Genomic DNA, 7,054 nt, shown 5'->3' with positions numbered 1-7,054 from the left:
AAATTATTAGACTGGACAAAATACAAATACAATTGTAACTAATTTTCAAGCCCCCCCCACTGAAAAATCCTGCGTACGCCACTGATGTGCTGTAATCAGTGTAATGTAATTCAGACAATTCAGTATATCGTAGCCTTTACGACAGTAAAGTATAGTGTGAACTGTTATTTTATTTTTATTATACGCTCCTATTATCTACCGCCCAAATGACCCAGATCCCCTCCGCCGCAAACGGGTATACATCTAAATATAATATAATATACGATGGAAAGTAATGGCTTTTGAATTATAGGTATAATAAAAAGCAGGTACTCACTTTGACCAATGTTTTTTCCTGGTCTCACTATGAGTAAATGCTGCGTAATACATTTCAGCCGTTACGACGACCAACAAGATATAAAACAATGTATCGAGATCTTTGAAATATAACCATATTAATGACGGTAGGCCTGTCAGGAATATAAATAATAATATTTGTTAAAATAACTTTAAACATTTTTTATTGACATAAATTAAGAAAAATTTAAAATAATCAAAAATGTCATATAACTAATAAAAATAGCTCAACATGAATCAAAATATTTTAAAAATTCCACGTATTTACAATCTTCAGTAGGTACATACCAAAGTAATTTTTTTTTTTAACGAAAAAATGTCCTTTTAAATCGTGGTCATAGAGGCAGCGTTGCCCATAGTTCGTACCTACTTCAGTAAAATTTAATGACCGCCACATCGGTCAGGAGTACCTCCAATAGATAACCATTCTCACTTATCACCATGTACCACGAACTAAGATAGTAGATAATAATTGTTTTCAAATAAATAACAACATAATATTATTTTATTGTTCGCTAAATTTTGAATCATTCGATTACGGTATTTGAAATTCGACTACATACTACATACGTACAGAGTTCTATTCATATATTTTAATAAAAAATGACCAGGCATAATAGTGTATTATTTTTAGTAAAACATCAAAAGTATCGACTCGGCACATTACCTTCATTTTCATTTGTAAGTATTATTTTCTAGTTGTAGGTACTGATTATATTTCTTAATAATATGGGGTCGGTCTAATTTTTGACAATTTGTTCACAAATATAGATTACCAAAAAATGAAAATAATGGCTAAAAATCTTCAAATTATATGATTACCCCATTTCTATCTGCCATAGAATCTGCGGTAATCATTTCACAATCAGTGATTATAAACAAGGATCAGTAAATAAGTAGATATTATGTCCAGATGCTGTCTCAAACATAATCCAAAACACTTGTCTGGAATAGAAAACCAAAGTAAACAATATAAAATAAATATTAATAATTTACATTAACACTGTTAATACTCTTAGCACAACTAGTAAATCATCTAAGAGGTAAAATCATTTAATATAATTCATGAATTAGGGACATAAATATTTTTAACAACTTGACATTTTCAGAAAATTATATTTCTCCACCGATGAGTTAGAAGAAAATGAATATACCAATAAAGAATTTGGACACCTTACAATTGATGATTTTAATTCACCCAGAAAAGCCATGGAAAATTATTAATGTCTAATTCACAGACACTTATGTAAGTATATTACTCAAGTCTCCTATTTTAAATGTTTGCCAAAACCAAAAGTTACTTAAGAGGATGATAGTTTAGTATTTGTTATCTCTCTCTGACCCACGTGCGACATGGAAAATTTTACGTTCACAATAATGATTATAACCATATTAATTTCTCAATTAATTCGAGTGATTTCTGCACAAATCAAATTCAAAACCTAACGTCTTATAAAATTTAAAGTTAAGAGCATTATCTAGGACATCGCATAGGTGTTTTATTATATTTTAATTTTAAAGCGAGTTATGAGTATTTTAGTAATTTTATGTGCGATTTTAAAATACTCATAACTTGCTTTAAAATAAAAATGTAATAAAACACCTATGAGATGCCCTAGATAATATTCTTAACTTTAAATTTTATAAGAGGTCATTTTACTCGAATTTGAGAAATTAATATGGTTCTTATCATTATTGTGAACATTAAATTTTCAGGAGTGGGTCAGAGAGAGATAACAAATACTAAACTGAAATCCTCTTAATGGTTTATCGTTTTTAGTTCATACAGTGGACTACACATATTATAATGGTTTTTAAAACTGAAATATATTATGTAGTACATAAAAGGATCTAGGAAGTCAAGCCAATGTATTGACAATTTTTCAGTGTTGACTTGAAGAAAATTCTGCCAGCTCAGATATGAAGCTATACAATATCGGAGTGAATTATGTAACTTAAAAGTAAGAATATTATTGATAGGTTTTTATTTTAAAGCTATTAATTAATATACCCCCTGTTCATGTATATCTAATTGTGTGCCTGGACTTCGATATTTGTATCGAAAGGGCTTCGCCTTTTTAGTGAAAATATATTAATAAAAAATAATTAGGTATATGTTACAATCTTAAAATCTCCATAGCTTGCTTTAAAAGTAAAATGGAAACACATACCTATGTACAAATTCTACAAGTCCTCCGTCCTAATTATTATATAATACATTCACTATAGACCACTCAATAGAACTTTAATTTCAATAAATTTGTTTTTTACATTGAAAATAAGTAGAAACAGATTTGTAAATCAACTTCTTTAAAATTGTTTGTAATTTTCATCTATTGAATTAATATTTTTTTATTGTAAATTAATAATTGAGAATTTCGTTCATATAAATTTTATTATTTTGCTCATTAATTAATATTAGTCTAATATTGATTAACAATATTCAATTTATTTTTTATAGCAAATAACACAAAATTCAATGTACTTGTATTATTTATGAGGCAATAAAACTTATTAATTTATGTTCATGTCATGATTACTATAGAGTAACTTCTATTTTATTTTTAAAATTAAACACCAATAGTCAATATAGTATTTATTATCATATTATTAGCCATATTAACCAAAACAATTGTCTAGGTGTCTTATTTCCAAGTATTAAATATTTAATTTAGAAAATTAGTTGTTTCAAATTTTTGATTTCTATAAATGTAATTATTATACATTTTTTCCATTAAAATAGTTTTATAAAAATATTAGTAACTATGTATATTATGTTAAAAATTGATATTTTTTACACATAAAATAAGGAAAGGGAAGTATTAAGTAATACAGGTTATCTCAAATATAGCACCCAAGTTGAATTGATTAATGATACATGATATTTTACTACTTATCAGTAGGTTCTTAACATTCTAAATAGTAGGTACAAATACTTAAAATGTTTTAATGGATTTTTTATTGTTTAATTACTAAAGTCTGAAATAAGTGAAATTTTTAATTTCATATATGGTCCAATCAATTTATATTTCTTAAAAATATACTGAACTTACAAATTGTTTTTTTGAATTTAATTTTAATTTTAATTTTTTTCACTAGTTGTTTAAAAACAATTTAACAGGTATGGCACGTAAAATAGCAAACTTTAATTTTGAGAAATGTTGGACATTTGTACAAGGAACTGTAAACAAAATCATAATAATGGACAATATAGCAAGAGACACATTGAATAAATGTTTTGATATTTTCAATGATTCACACAGTCAGAAACTTTATAATTCAACAAAGTTGTTACTAGAGGAACGGGTACTTCAACTATTGAGTTGACCTAGAAGAAGGAATCAATGGCGTAAATTGGGCTGAATTGTTAGATTTGCAATAAGTTTAGTTTGGACAGACTTTTAGGGGCTTAGCCCCCCCTCCCACTAAAAGGTTTTATTTTATTCTATATTTCACATTACAAGTACATAAACTCAACAAAATTATTTTAATCTTTAAGGCTTAAACACATATTTTCATATTGTATCTATTGGTAATTGGTATATATTATGAATATGCACTATAATTAATAGGGTAATAATTACTTATCGACTACTTTCAATAAAATATGTATAATTTTCTTACAGAATTTATGAATACATAAAATACAAGAATTCTTTTATTTTATAAAATTTATATAACAGCTGCCATTTAGATTTTTACAATATGTACTATTTATATTTGTATTTGTATGTTTAAATACATATTTATTATTTTTATGTTACACAAATTAACCAAAACATTAACTACTATTTATTTAATGTAGGCAACTAGTTACAGAATTTTCACTCTGAATTAATGAAGAAGTATATAACACAATATCCTGTAATATTTAATGATATTAAATTAATATAAATATAATTTCAATTAACTGTATATGAATACTAAATATATGATATGAAATTAATTATTCACTATATTTAGGTACCATTTTTAATTTTTTTCCTGGGGAATAGAGGTTTTCTTCAGATAAGCTAACATTTTTCTCATCATTTGTATTATTATTTTTCTAATAAACAGGTACAACAATTAGTACCAAAATAATACAAAAAATATATACCAAAATAAATTTAATTTGCTCAATAATATAGTATTACCTTAATAATTAATTTATAAATTAACTTACGGATCAAATATCAATTATTTTATTTGTCAAAATTGTAGTTTTAATATAATATAAATCAGTAATATATTTGAAGGGCTATTTTAAAGTCAATGCATACTAAATATGTGTACCAAACAATTATACGAATTTAAAGAAAAAATAGTCACTTACTTTCGACTTTTCGATAATTTTACAATAAATTTATCCATTTTAGCAAGCTGTCAAACACTTTTAATTTTGAATCGTTCGCGGATAAAATATAAATACAAGTGTCAAAATAAATGTATGTATAAAACAAACAAATAATAGTTTTAAACTATGAAACACGTTTTCATTATTATATAATATTAATATATAAATATCCATATTGGTATAATAATAGAAAAAGGTTGATAACAAAACTATAAATAAATGTGGAAATAATATAATTTTATAATAATTCTAGTGCTTCAAAACACAGTTAAACATTGGTTCTCAAAAAAAAAATTAGTTAATTTATTATTATATTGATATTTCAATTTTTCGAAAACTGATATCATATTTTTTTGGAGTCGCAAAAAGATACTCTTGCGACCCTGTGCGATCCCTAGTTTACGCCACTGGAAGGATTGATAAACAATTTAAAAGTAAATTAATCAAATGTTTTAAAATTTGTTTGTATTAATTAAAATGTTTTTTTTTAGAAAGATTGGGGTTACGAGTTTACAAGTAACTTACATCAAATGTTACTTTATATCAAAGTATTTGATGGACTAAATTCACAATTTATTAGTGAACTTGTTGATGATTTAAATATATCTTTTTCTGAGTATGTCTTGCAAGCTAGAGCATGGCCTTCAGAATTAACAGCTACATCATAAATTGTTCTTCCTGAACCACTGAAACTTCGTGCATATAATGTAAATATTTAAGATTTGTACAGTATATTTATAATATTTGTTAACACAACCAGGTTTATTGTTATTAGTTTGAATTGTTCTACAAAAAAAGTTTTAATAGACGGAGGTTAACATGGCTTCATCACCAATTTTGGGGTATGTTTTTGTTTATTTATTATTAAATTCTTATTATTTATTAAAAACTATCTATTTGTTGTATCATTAGGCGACTTAAAATTTTATTATTTACAAAAAAACGTATTTGGTGACAATGCGGACAATTTAAGTGTGATACATTGAAATACTCTGAAATGTACTTCAACTAACCAATGAACAATTTGAAAAACACATTAATGGATTATTATGATGTAAATTATTATTTTTTGATGGTGATGTAGTTTACTTACTTAGCTTGCTTTAAAAGTAAAATACAAATAATTTGTGCTTAGTGTTTCTCTATAAGGTTCCTTAGACAATATTTTTGCTTTAAGTTTGATTATATTATTATGTCTCGTCACTCAAATATTAAAGCTAACAGTACACAATTGGATTAACTGTACTCACATTTGCATGTTGCTCATAGTTTAAAAAGAGAAAAAAAATGGTGCACTGAATTATTTTTAACAATGTTTTTATTTTTAGGAAATACAAATTTGCCGAGCAAGAACCCAATTTCAATAACACAGAGGGCACCAACATATTATTTAAATTGCAACGAAACACATAACTTATTTGGACTTCAGTATCTTTTCTAAATGGAAAGTGAATATAGTTGGATGCATTTAATAGGTTAAAATTGAAAATTCACATTATAAAAGATACATAGCCACTATTTTTCATAAGCATTTGTAGTTAAAAACGTATAAAATGTTCAATAGTCAAGGGTTAACAGTTGTCTAGGCTTTTCATTAGTATTTCATACTGTACCTACTTAAAGCTTTTAAAGTATATCAAATTAAATGTTTTTGGTAAAAATTAATTCAATCTACTGTTTTACTTAAAGTAGAAAAAATTGCTTTAACGGCAATACCATAAAATGTAGGTACATATATTGTAATATTATAGGCTGACAGTCTTTGGTACTTCGCTCAGAATCGTTTTTTTTGTATAAAATAATTTTATGTCATTAAATTAAATTTAACACATCCATAATACTTAGACACCAGCCACCAGCCACATGAAACGTAATATATAGCAAAGCGTTACCCACATGCCCACCTTTATATTATTATTTTAATTTATTAAATTCAAGGAATTACATTGAAATTATTAGTTTTCTTTATTCACTACTGTTCCTTGTTTTTCCAGCGGGCATTTGTGTATATTTAGATATTAATATATTACAATGATGTTTTTTTTTTTAATAAATTAATGCGTTGGATCTTAAATGTCCATGTACATTTATTTTAAAACATTATTATTTATCAATTGAATTTGAATAATTTTTCATTTATCGTCGTCAAAGAAACAAGGCAGATAAAATATACAGTGAAATAGTAATATTATCATATTATTGTCATTGGTGAGTACCTATATTATTTATAATATTTATTTTTCACAAATGCACATAATTCATAAACTAATATTCATAAAATTAAAACATTATAATTAAGCATTTTTTAAACTAATAATAGGCATATTATATAATATTCTTTATCTAAATTATGTAGAATCGTAATATTTTTTAAGTAATTTT

At 25.2% G+C, this 7,054-nt stretch overlaps 1 long non-coding RNA gene across 3 annotated transcripts in view; it reads left to right on the top strand.

Moving 5' to 3' along the window:
* LOC107885280 overlaps positions 1-3,754 on the top strand; it is a 9,572-nt gene extending 5,818 nt beyond the window's left edge. For all 3 annotated transcript variants that reach the window (XR_003839875.1, XR_003839873.1, XR_003839874.1), the window contains one exon: positions 3,458-3,754. This is a non-coding gene — a long non-coding RNA (uncharacterized LOC107885280). The remainder of the gene's footprint in view (positions 1-3,457) is intronic.
* Positions 3,755-7,054: the final 3,300 nt, after the last annotated feature.

This window comes from Acyrthosiphon pisum, chromosome X (genome assembly GCF_005508785.2).
Source record: "Acyrthosiphon pisum isolate AL4f chromosome X, pea_aphid_22Mar2018_4r6ur, whole genome shotgun sequence".
In the NCBI taxonomy this organism is placed as follows: Eukaryota; Metazoa; Arthropoda; class Insecta; order Hemiptera; family Aphididae; genus Acyrthosiphon; species Acyrthosiphon pisum.
The sequence above is the reverse complement of the archived record's forward strand: the minus strand, read 5'-3'. Positions and strand labels throughout refer to the sequence as shown.